The sequence below is a fragment of the Myotis yumanensis genome, unplaced genomic scaffold (genome assembly GCF_028538775.1).
Source record: "Myotis yumanensis isolate MYYU_CA2020_CCGP unplaced genomic scaffold, mMyoYum1.0.hap1 SCAF_1, whole genome shotgun sequence".
In the NCBI taxonomy this organism is placed as follows: domain Eukaryota; kingdom Metazoa; phylum Chordata; class Mammalia; order Chiroptera; family Vespertilionidae; genus Myotis; species Myotis yumanensis.
In genome coordinates, this window is record NW_027223752.1 from 154,724,299 (window position 1) to 154,737,743 (window position 13,445).

The window sequence follows — 13,445 nt, forward strand, 5'->3', positions numbered from 1 at the left end:
GAAGGTCACGTGAGGACAGGAGCAGAGATTGAAATGATGCAGCTGTAAACCAACGAATCCCAAGGATTGTCAAGAGCCATGAGAAGCTAGGAAGAGGCAGAAAGAATGCTTCTCTACAGATTTCAGAGGCAGCATGGTCCACAACACCTTGATTTCAGACTCTGGCCTCCAGAACTGTGGGAGAATGCATTTCTGTTACTTTAAGTCACCAAGTTTGCAATAACTTGTTAAGGCATCTCTAAAAACTAATACAGCACTTAACATATAACTAGCTGAATAGAAAATAATTCTATCTTATTTTCTTCTCTTGAGTTTTTTTTAAATGCTACTGAACTATACTTTGATTTATTTTGATAAATCTGAAGTTAATTTAATTTTCTTATGCTTATAAATAATTCACACCTAAAGATTTTTAATTTGTCTTTAGAGTCTTGTAATTTTACTAGAATAAGTCACAGACTTTATTGTTTCAAATCAGTTTTCTCAGATTCACCATGGGCCCTTTCGATATTTAGGTTTAGGCTTTCCTCTCATTTCTGTAAGTTTTCTTGGATTATAGTATTAAATATTAGTTTTGTTTCATTACTATGTTTTACTTTTCACTGACTTTAATTATAACTTACTTGAATTTTCATTGTCTTCTAATCTAATCACCTTTCTTGGCCCTTATATTTCTTTCTTTATGTTATTTTCTCTTGTTTTCTTCTCTTAAAAAAAAAAATGCCTCTTGCCCTAGTAAGTTTGGCTCAGTAGATGTCAGCGTGAGGGCCGAAGGGTCCTGGGTTTGATTCCGGTCAAGGGCAGGTACCTGGGTTGCAGGCTCTTCCTTGGCCTGGGCTCTGGTCGGGGCCATGCAGGAGACAACGAATTGATGTGTTTCTCTCACATGGATATTTCTCTCTGTCTTTCCCTCTCTCTTCCAATCTCTCTAAAAATCAATGGGAAAATGTTCTCTGGTGAGGATTAAAAATAAAATGCCTCTTATTAAATTGTCATTTAAGTCTATTCTCCATTGGGCATCTTGTAACTTAATCTTCACTTCTGAGATTGTTTACTTTTCCTTTAATGTCTTTCCCAATTTCAAACAACCCTCTTTACATTTTTTACATTTTTATAATTCTGTTTCTATTAATTGAATTTTGATTCTGTTGGTTTTTTTTAATAACTCCAAATGATTGTTTTATATTAAATTTAGTGTAGAGTATTGCATTATAGTTTTCTTCTACTTATTGATTAATTATTTGGGAGAAATTTTCATCAGTTGAAATAGTTTTAATTTTACTTTTTATTTTTTCTTTACAGCACCTTCCTTTGGAGTTTGGTTTTCCTCTGTGAAGCATTAGAATTTCTAGTTCACAATCACCCTCTTCAGTCAGTAGAGTGAAGTGCCGTTTCTTTTTTCGTTTTTTTTAATATCTTTTTTTTTTATTTCAGAGAGGAAAGGAGAGGGAGAGAGAAATAGAAACATCAGTGATGACAGAGAATCATTGATTGGCTGCCTCCTGCATGTCCCCTACTGGGGATCGAGCCCGAAACCCAGGCATGTGCCCTTGACCGGAATCGAACCCGGAACCCTTCAGTCCGCACGCAGTCCAACGCTCTATCCACTGAGCCAAACCATTTAGGGCAATGTGCCGTTTCTTTAATGGGTGACATTGGTTGGATGAAAGGAAAGAGTTGGCTTGGCTTTTTTTTTTTTTTTAATTTCTGTATGGTTCTTAATTCTTCCCTCTTACTTCCTTCTTTTGCTTTTCTTCCACTTTCTCATGGGCTCCTTTTCTCTATTTACCTCGTTTCCCCCAGAAGCAATGCTTCTACAAGGCAGTTACCTCCAGTTTCACGCACATTCAAGTCTGTTCTTTGTAACAGCTGCTGTGAACTAAATCTCAGATCTTGGTTCAACATTTAGCCCTCAATGTTGGTCTTTTCTTTTTTCAGAGGAAATTTTGCCTCTGTGCTACAGCTATGCCTGTGGAGCTTATCTCTCCCACTTTGGGTGCCCACAGACCAGCAGTGGCAAGCAGAACTCCATTGTCAGCCCTGTTTGAGTTGGTACTTACTTCTCTACTTACAGGTAATTTGAAGCTTGTGATAGTCTCTGTTTCCTAGAAATACCGAGGCATGGAGTATGTATGTCTCCCTTGTCTTCTTTTTATTTTATTTTACAGTTTTGGAAAAAAGTTTGTAAGAGGTCTGGATTTGGTGGTCATCATTATTCTAGAGCCAACCAAAATTCTCCATTAAGCTCATTGCATTTTTTGAACTCATGTTGTATGTGTATTCGACTCTCTCATACTGGCCTCCATGTCTCTTACTTTTTATTTGTATTTATATAATTTTTAATTTACATTTTTTTCATTTTCATTTTCTAATTTTTTGTCTCTGCTATACAGTATAATATTCTCAAATAAATCTTGTAATTCACTAATTCTCCCTGCAAGTGTGTCTAGTCTGATATTTAACTCTCCCGTGGAGAATTTTTTCTGAAATTATCCTTTCATGACTCCTGGCTTTAAAAGAGAATAATTTATGTATTTCATACTTCATAGATATGTACTTTAAAGTATTAAGATTTTTAAAAGGTTATAGTGCTTCAGACAGTGTCCTGATACACAGTAGGTACTCATTAAATGTTGGTTGTCTTTATTGTGTATTAAGGATACTCAACTCTAGCTCTCATGCCCATAGGATCTTCAGCCTAGACTTCTCTTTCTCTACAAACATCAAAATCCCAATTTTCAGCCATTTAGAACTAGATCTATTTTCCAGAACCCGTCATCCAATTTGATTTCGGCTTCCACACATCCCTCTAACTTTCTGGAAGCTCTTTTGGATTCTGGCTTGGTTGTGTGTCCAAAAATTCCTTTATTGCATTTTATATTAACAGAAATAACAAAAACTAAAATATGTATAGCACTCTTAGTAGCCTCCATTTAAAAGTCAAGATAACTGGCTGGTGTTGCTCAGTGGTTGAGTGCTGACCCATGAACCAGGAGGTCACAGTTAAATTCCAGCTCAGGGCAATTGCCTGGGTTGCAGGCTTGACACCCAGTAGGGGGTGTGCAGGAGGCAGCTGATTGATGATTATCTCTCATCACTGATGTTTCTACCTCTGTATCCCTCTCTCGCTCTGAAATCAATAAAAAAAGAAAGCTACCTTTTTCATCCACTTCTGATAACAAGTTCCCTGCAGTGACACTCTGGACTTATCTTAACAGCTCCCCTGTAGAATTTATATCTGTCCAAACTCTGAGAATGGGTTTGGTTCCTATCTTTTCTGTCTATTTGGATAATCTTTTTACAATATCCTAGGACAGTTTAAGTTCTGAAGAATAAGGTGAAACTCTTGCCAACTCCATGCCTGGGGGAAAGGTGGAACACTCCCACACACATCTGTGTACAGGACCAGCTTAAGCGCTTTGAGTATAATTGTTTTACACTATAATTTTGCCAACTATACAAAAAGAATTATACTAAGAAGGAAAAGCTTCACACTCACACTCTTGTCAGGGAATTTATTTTATTTCTGAAACCTGAAAAGAAATCATTCAAGCCAAATAATAAATAAAAACAAATTGGCAGCAAATAGGAGGTAGGAGGAAACAAAGAAATGGAGACGAAGAAGGAAGAGGAGGCACCAGTTCCAGCATATTACAGTGCAAAGAGGAGAGACATTTTATCATAGCCATGGTTGGCCAGCAATCCGTGCTGTAAAAGCTTTTTGTAAAGCCTATGGGTCAAAGACAGCAAGGTTTCCTGCTAAAAGGGGGCCCAGCTGTGAATGATGTAGGGGAGAAAAAGAAGGGTCCTAGGAACTGAGCACAGCGCTGGGCAAAGGATGAGGCAGAAGATGAAGCTAGAGGCCAAGGCACTGAGGAAGCTTGGAGCTGTTAACCATGTTGTTGCAATGTCAAATGCAAAATAACTCAAAAATGACCAAAAATTATCAAAAAGTTTGGATTTTTGTTGTTGTTTGTTTTTATTTTCTGTGGAACCTTGTGAAAGGGTTGAGTTTTGCACCAAAGTTTGTAAGAAGCTGATATGGATCCCGTGAAGACAGGGGGAAATTCCTACATCTGGGTTATGGTAGGAATTGGGTCTCTTAAAAGTTTATAGAAGGATTTGGGTCTCGATGTAATAAAAATGCTAATGTCTATAGTGGGAGGAAACAAATACTTTTTTTCCTAAGAAAAGATGGAAAAACTGGAGAAACAACATTACAAAATGTTGTTGTTTAACCAGGGACTCTCTTCATAGCTCCCTCAGTGGCTTCAGCTGGAGACAATGGCCCTCAACAATGTTGTACTAAGTATTGAAGGTGTGAGCCCCCTCTCCCAGGACCACCATCGGTAGGAATAGAATTAATACTTGCTAATCAGCCCAGTATTGCATTGCCTTCAGCAGTACAGGTGGCCAAATCTAGATGAAATGCAGAAATCACACATCCCTTCTATTTCTGTGTGTTCTTGCCTAGTAATCTATAATTCTCCTGGCTATAAATTGTTCCTTCCTAGCAACACATACCATGATTTCAATGGCCATTCTTATTCATTAATACCAGCTGCTTAGCAGCGCCTGAAGGTATCAGGAGAAATATGTGTATGTGTAGATGTTTTTACCATATGGTCTTTTAAATGCCGATGAAGCCCTTTCATGTCAAGCTGGGGTTGGCCAGGCACGATGTGCACACAGCAGAGACCAGCAAAGTGAAAGGGGGATCAAGGCTTCCTACAAAAGAAGAGTTCCTTTCTTCCTGTCGCTATTGACTTATGATCTTCTTTATACCTAGTTACCAAAGCTATCTTAACATATCTCAGGCAGTGTTACCGCTGTGAATTTTTAAAGTGTGTTGCAAAGATTATTCCTTATTGCAAGCATTGAACCCAAAGGCAGGGGGTATGATAACTCTTTCAACACAAATAAAATCTCTTGTTCCAGAGTTGTCAGGTTGACAGTTATTCACACTACAATTTCTTATTTGAAAGTCATGCTCAACAATAAGGTTTTATCAGAGCTGTTTCTATGATGTGGAATTTATTCCATTTTTCAGTAACTACTAACTGCCCGTTCTGGTCCAGACACTACATTATGTTCTGAGGACACTGCAGTGAATAAGTGTTCATACATTGCCAACCCTAGGGGAAAGCAAATGCAGAGTGAAAGATGTGCGTGCAGTGAGTCTGATGGAGAAAACAATAGGATGTATACAACAGTGGGCCTAACCTAGTCTGCAGAGACACAAATGAAGAAATCCTGGAGGAAGTGATCTCTAAACTAAGACTTCCCAAGACAAGCGTGGGGGTTAGCTAAAAGAGTGGGAGAAGAGTTTTCCTGGAAAAAGGAACATGTACATGAGCAAAAGCCCTGAGTAGCAAGGATAATGTCTGTTCGAGCTACTTGCAAATCTTTAATGTGGCTGGAGCTGAGTGACTGTGTGAGGGATGGCGAGCAATGAGTCTGGACACGCACACTTTTCTGATCAGGGTAAGGACATTTGACTTTATGCCAAAGGCAATGGGAAGTAACGGGAGCAGGAGAGTGGCGTGATCGGGTACAGTTTTAAATGATCACTGTGGCAGTAGCTGGGGAAGGGGGACGAGCGGATAAGTTGCTGATGGTCTGGACTAGAGGGTAGTTTTGAGGATGGAGAGAAGTTGCAAGTCTGTGGTATGGGAGTGATAAATTGCATTTTAGTTCCCAGGTACTGATTTCCCCATTCCACCAAACATCTCCTGTCCCAAACTACACGCATTATTCGTCCCATTCTCTCTGTGCTAAGAAAGCTCTGCCAGGTACCAGAAGCCATGGCTTTTAATAATGATGAGGGCTAGAGCCTCAGATACAGCTGCCAGGGCAAATGGACCTGAAGCAGACCAATGCAAACCTGATGGCATAGGGTTATGGAACCTCCTGTGGGATCGGAATGCGGATGACAGCGGGGGGGGGGGGGGGGGGGGGGGTAGTAAGAAGTGGATGGAACAAAGAATCACAATCACCCCTTAACCTGGCACCAAACAGTGCTGAGAAGCACACTCCCTTTGGTCAGTGCTGTGCGCACCAAGGAAGTCCTACATAGCCAGACTTCCTTCTGCAATACAGATCTTAAAGTCTTGCTGAACTCAATTACCCAAGACACACTCTCTGCCATGAAGAGCTAAGCAACAAATAGCAGGAAAACAAGCAAAAGCAGAGACATCTGACTATGTGGCAGCTAGGTATGAGAGCAACCCCAAGACCAGGAGTCCTCAAACTTTTTAAACAGGGGGCCAGTCCACTGTCCCTCAGACCGTTGGAGGGCTGGACTATAGTTTTAAAAAAAACTATGAACAAAATCCTATGCACACTGCACATATCTTATTTTGAAGTAAAAAAACAAAACGCTAACAAATACAATATTTGTATTTGCATGTGGCCCGTGGGCCGCAGTTTGAGGACCCCTGCCCAAGACTTAACTGAAGGCTTTACATGTGATGAAATTGCTGACCCTCCGCATGACTCAGAGACCTAGACTCGGGTCATCGCCCAGTGTCCTGTGAACATCATTGATTAATGCTCAAAGACAAGTTCAAATTATTAACAGAAGTCCTGGAATGCAGTCAACCTTTAAGGAAAAAAGTAATGTTCACCTTAATTTTCTTGGACAAAACAGGTGGAAGCTGGCTGACAGCAGGATATCCATGCAGATGTTTTAAAGTTGAAGAAAGTTTATGTTAAACTAAAGAAATGTTTTGAATGTATCATGAAACACAAATCAAATGAGCCAACTTGTCTGTAGAGCAATATGAGAAATCCAAAGACACACCAAGCTTATGCACTTACAGAAGCTGATGAGTTTTTGTTAAAATAGAATTATTAATTTTTTTAAAAAAAGATCAATTTGATGCTGAATGTGGCAGGAAAAAAAAGGTTTAATAAAAAGAAAACTCCAACCACTAAAGTTGCATTAACAAAACAAAAATATTAAAACAATCTTATATATAAAAGGCTAATATGTAAATTGACCTAACAGTGGAACGACCGGTCACTATGATGCACACTGACCACCAAGGGGCAGGTGCTCAATGCAGGAGCTGCCCCTTGGTGGTCAGTGCGTTCCCACATGGGGAGCGCAGCTAAGCCAGAAGCCTGGCTCACAACTGGCGAGCGCAGCAGTGGTGGTGGGAGCCTCTCCTGCCTCTGCGGCAGTGCTAAGGATGTCCGACTGATGGCTTAGGCCTAAGCCATCAGTCAGACATCCCCCGAGGGCTTCTGAACTGCGAGAGGGCACAGGCCTGGCTGAGGGACCCCTGGAGTACACAAATCTCATGCACCGGGCCTCTATTCATTATATATTCACAGATAAAAACAGCACTTACATGGATACAGTGTGAAGAGGACTTTTAGCCAAAATTTGATGTTCTCAATCATCTCAAAACCATAAAAATGACTGTAATCAATGGTGTTTGCTCATCACATGAAGCTGAGAACTGAGTTAAAGTAAAATCACTAAGTTTCTCCTCACATCTTCGGTCCCCAGTTCAGTTTAAACATCATCACAATCCTCATCATAAGCACAAAATTCTTTACTCTGGTCATTTTTGGCCTCAAGTTACACAATTGAAATTACTTTATTGGTCGGGTAGAGAAGAAAAGAAGAGGCATTAGCCTTCAGATTTCTATTGGATGAATGTAGGAGAAAACATGCCACTCTACGGAAGAGCTGTGGATAACTAAAAATGCTCACAATATTTTTTATCTCCTTCCCACCCAGAGGAAGGGTCTAGGACACCTCCTCTTAAATCTGGCCAAGCTCTGTGATTGCTCTGACCAATAGATCATCGAAGAAGTAATGCTGGGCCAGTTTCCAAGCTGGAAAAACATGGCAACACCTACTTTCTGTTCTTCATATACCCACTCAGGGGGAAGCCAGACACCATGTAAGAAGTTCAATTTCCTGAGACGGTCATGCTGTGAAAAAACCCAAGCTTGTTATGTAAAGAGGCTCCATAGAAAGAGAGATGCCTGGCCAGTCCCCAGCTCTTCCAAACAAACTAGTCCAGGCCACCAGGTATGGAGTGAGAAGAGATCTTAAGCTTTAGTCCAGTGGAGCCTTCAGATGACTCTAGCCCCCACTGATATCTGACTAAAACCACATGAGAATCCTCCATTGAGAATTGTCTAGCTGAGCAGTCAACCCACTGAATCATGAGAGATAATACATTATTGTTCCAGGGTAGTTTGTTACAAAAATAGGATTTTGCCAAACCTCAGTGCAGTTTTTCAGAGTTAAATTCTATTGACTTGTGTTGTATGAGTAGCCCAAAGCCATAGGCAGCTACTTAAATTTGAGTTAATTAAATTTAAATATATTTAAAATTCAGTTTCTCAGTAACACTAGCCACATTTTCAATGCTCAACAGTCACAAGTGGCTGGTGGTTACCATAATTCACAAAGCAGATTATACAACATTTCCATTATCACAGAAAGTTCTATCAGACAGCACTATTGCAGAGCAACCCTGAGCCCTGTCCATGCTTCTCTATAGATAGGTGAGGCTGAGAGGGAACATTTGAACAATGAATTCTGTTGTCTTACACATAAAACTAATACAAAGCATAGTTCTAGGACCTATATCTAACTGAACTGTAGAAAGAAATGAAAAACTAAATTAAAAAAAAACAATGTTGGTAAAAGGCGTCCAGATTTAATTTTTCTAAGCACAAGTCTTGAAAGGGAGAGAGAGAGAGAGAGAGAGAGAGAGAGAGAGAGAGAGACAAAGGAAGGAAGGAAGGAAGGAAGGAAGGAAGGAAGGAAGGAAGGAAGGAAGGAAGAAAGAAAGAAAGAAAGAAAGAAAGAAAGAAAGAAAGAAAGAAAGAAAGAAAGAAAGAAAGAAAGTTCCTTGTTAATTGCTTTCTTCCAGCAATAACTGGTCTTATTTTATCACTGACTCTGGGAGAGATTCTTAGAGGGGGAAATCATCTCAAGCTTAGCCTTGCAAAGCTGAGGCAAGCATGCCGCTGTAATTGAATAGGACATTATGCAGAATTCATAAAGGCTTTTGCCTGACAGAGCATCATTAAGATAAATCAACTGGAAAAGAACAAGGATCCGGTGCCTTGGCTTGAATCCAGAAAAAATGTTGCTTTTCATTATGAGATTCCTTTTGTTCCTTGTGGAAAATTTTGAATCGACACTCAATGTATATGGATATGTCTACATGAGAGAAAATAGACAGGCACGTAAACCAGTTATTGTATATACATCCACGGGCACGGCTTTAGAAAGAGGATACTTAAGATGTCATCTTTTTAAATGCCTTTGGGGCAATTTGATGTTTTGGGTTTTTTTTTTTTTTAGGTAAAAATCAAGCTACGCAATTTCAAAAGCAATGACTTTCTAATGACATTTAAGATGAGAATAAAGATTAAATCAAGTGTGAGGTGAAGACTCAAGACACATGAAACTGTAAGAAACAGGGCATTTCATTTTATTTTGTGTTGGCCCAAGAGGAATTCCTGCCTGTGCTCCCCCTCATTTTTTTGTCCTCAAGAATGCTGTTTAGCCTCATACACCAATAAGTCTCAACCGCCAACCACCTCTATGAGGGCTGCATGCTTATTCTTTCTTTCTGAATGGGGAGAAGGTATACTTACAGTTTCCTTTATAGACAGCCTAGGACAAAAATAACGTCGGCAGAACAGTTCCACATTTGGCAATGTGACAAACCAGAGACAGCTTTTTCAATGTAGCTCCCCGAAGACTCAATCATCCATATTTTGTGGGGAGAAGCCACTTTAGTTTCCTAAATAACATATTTGCTACATGGAGCATGGAACAGGGGGAAAGGACATAAGGAAGGCCTGAACTCCTATCCCAAGGGCTTCAGAGAAAAGGCATTGTGTGCAATCATCACAAGAATCAGCTAAACATAGCTATTCAAATGTCATGGGAACCTAATTTCTAAGGATCAGGTAAAGAAATAGTTCCTGCAACCACAAAGGCATACCAGGTAACAGTGAGCCTGCTTCAATTACCTAAGAAACAAGCTTAATAAAATGATCTTACATCTAGGCTATAAGGCCTTTTATGGTTCTAGTTGAACACACAAATACCATACTCATGTACTCAAATCTTTCCTTTTTTTCTTTCTTTTGCCTGCATTGAAATTAGAAGAGGCATATATGATAGCCAAAGGAATTGCCCTGCAACTTTAAAAAAAATAATTTTTAAATGCTTTTGAGCTTAAACCAGGCATGGAAAATTTCAACCCAAAAGATTAAATTTGGAGAAAGTTACTAGCAGATGAGGACTAGAGTTTTAATGGAAGCCACATTGCACACTATTACATATGAGTCATTACTAAAAATGTTGCTTTATATATAGTAAGGTATATATACCAGCAATTTATTGATAAAATCTAGGCATTATCTTGAAAATGTCCACTAATGTTTAATGTTTGCAATGCCTTTTAACCTTCATAAGAGAAAGATACTATCTTTTCCCATAGAAGGTATTCAATACAAATTTTTGACATTGAATTAAATTTGGATTTTATTATTTTAGATTTTATGAGAAACCTACCAGTGCAAGAACTAAGATTACCTTTCTAGCTACAAAGAAAAGTTCTGATTTCCTTAAGTAGTGCCAGCAAGATGTTAGAAGTAAATATAGCCATATTTAATCTGAAACCAATTTTTTTAAATTTAATAAATAAGTTGTGTACAGATACATAATGCTGATAACAAATACCTCTAAACTACTTAAAAGAGACCAATATTCAGAGAATTTAACCCTCGACTTTGTGTATTTTAAAACTTAAACCCTCCTCCTCATCTTCAGGAAGGGGATGGGCACAGAGGGGTGGAGTAGAGTAAGACTGGTCATCAAAAAGCACTTCATTCAGTTGGTGTTACCCATCCAAAATGACTAGGAAAGAGCCATTTGCATCTCACACAAACACTCCATTAATATAAATCAAGCTCAGCAAGGAATCATAACGCTCCATAGCCTGTAAGTGCCATGAACCAGGGATTTTTGTCCATTTATTCACTGCTAATGTTCTCAGCAACTATAATATTAACTAGCACATAACTGGTTCTTAATAAGTATTTACTGAATTCTTCCATGAATAATTAAACCACCAGCTTTATCATTTCACAAGAAACAGGACTGAAGTTTTATGATAACAAATCTGCAGTTTCTTGCAGGAAAAGAATACAATATAGCAAAACTATTTAAGGAAGAACATCCATTTCAGGCAAAGGCTGTCTCACGGCAAAGGTTAGAGAAGCCATATGTGGCTCTGGTTGTCCTTTCTCTGTAAATACCCCCCATGACCACATTCTCTCTCAGATCAGAAACCACCATCATGTAGATGGAACACCTCAGAACCAGAGAGCCCAAGGTGACACATGGTCACATAGGCACATGTCTCCCTAAATCAGCCTCAGGGTTGAAGTTAACAGAAGGAATTTCCTTTCCTCTGGTGCTATCTGGGGAGAATCCGTCATGACCTTAGAGATGGGTTTGGTCCTTGGTAACTAGTGAGGAAGCAGCAACTCCAGCTGGAGAGGAAGCTGAACTAGAATCAGAATCCACGTTCCAGGCAGGAAGGACGTCCCTTAATATTTGCTGGCCCTAGAGCAACAGTGCTGGCAAAGCCCTTCAGCCAAAAGCCGGCACAAAGGTGTCTGTAGTGTGTTGGCATTATTGACTCATTTTAATAAGGGAGAATATTCACCATGGGGAGCATGGGCTTTCTTATTAAGAGGGTATGAGATGGAACTTACAGGACTTGAGCTTGTGTTAAATGATTTTGAGAAGGGTTTAAGAAAGTGGGACTAGCCTGGCAGGCATGGCTCAGTGGTTGAGCGTCAACCTATGAACCAGAAAGTCACAGTTCGATTCCTGGTCAGGGCACATGCCTGGGTTGTGAGCTCAATCACCAGTATAAGGCATACAGAATGCAGCCAATCAATGATTCTCTCTCATCATTGATGTTTCCATCTCTCCCTCTCTCTTCCTCTCTGAAATGAATTAAAATATTTTTTTAAAAAAAAGAAAGTGGGACTTTGCTCAGGATTGGATGCTCTCAGGAAACAGGTGTCTTATCTTTGGGATTCTTAATAATTCTTATGCTAGTAATATAGAAAATGAGAAGAGAGTGGAAAGTAAGTTGTATTGATAAGTAAGTAGCAGTCTCTCAGAATAACTAACAGAGGGAGATGTTTGATTATTTTTCAGTTGAGAAAATGTTCTTGTTGGCAGAACTATTCCCTAGTGATTCTGTTTCTGTCTCGTTCCCTCATGGTCACTGAGGGACCTTGTCCAATGGTGGTGTTCGGTGGCGTTGTCTATGTTCCACTGAGAACACCACTGCCTCACTGTAAGTACTAGGTCAGGTCCTAGCCACCAGAAGCCAGCTCTCAGATGCCTGGGCTGCTTTTCTCTTTCTCAGAACAGAAGAGGCCCGTATATCATTTACTGGAGTATTTAAAAGTTAAAAATCAACCTTACTGTTGAATGAAGTATGTTTCACCCTCTTACCTTGACAAATACAGTCATAATAACAAAATAGAAAAGGTTGTGTAAAACTATGGTTTTTATAGGACTGAAATTTGGCAATATATTTTAAAAGACTTAATTTAACATTATTCTGCATATCTGAATGTCCTATTGATGAGACAGTGATGTTTGTGTGACTAATAAAAGACCTATATGGTTCATAAATTACTACGTATTTATTTCATAAAATGTTCTTGCCTACATTTTAGCAAATTGCTAATTATGCTGTTAGAGTGAATATTTTTACATAATTTTATGTACTACCAACAATAATAATTTAATAAATTTAAAATAAAATGTAATGACATTCAAAATATATAAAAATTATATATATCTTCATTGAAAATAGGGATAAATGTTTTTAATTAAAATTATTTGTATATTTGTTTCAAAAACAGTGATTTTCTTCTAAGATATTCAAAATTACTACAGAAATCAAAGGGCAAAATAAAATTTATCATTACTGGATATCAAAATATCAAATAGAAATTACATAAAGATACATTTTAATTTAATATTTTAAATATATAATATTTTATATTATAATATAAAATATAATATAATTAATCTTATTAAACATATATATGAAAATATTTGCAATTCTAGCAAAAAATTGGACCATTCAGTGTCCATTTAGTTGCCAATGTACAAAATTACATGTATATTACACCAGTATTACATATAGATCTATGTATATAAAATGTAAGTGATAGAAATTATAATGCTGAAAAGCAATATTAAGCAACCATGTACAAACCTGTCAGAAATGCCTTGTTAATTTCATAAATATCTCTAGATTCATAAATTGAAACATGAAGAGAAGAATATGGACTCTCAAAAGAATCCTTCTCAAAAACATGAGTTAATGTCTTTTCTCTTCCCTTTGCATATGTACCATTCA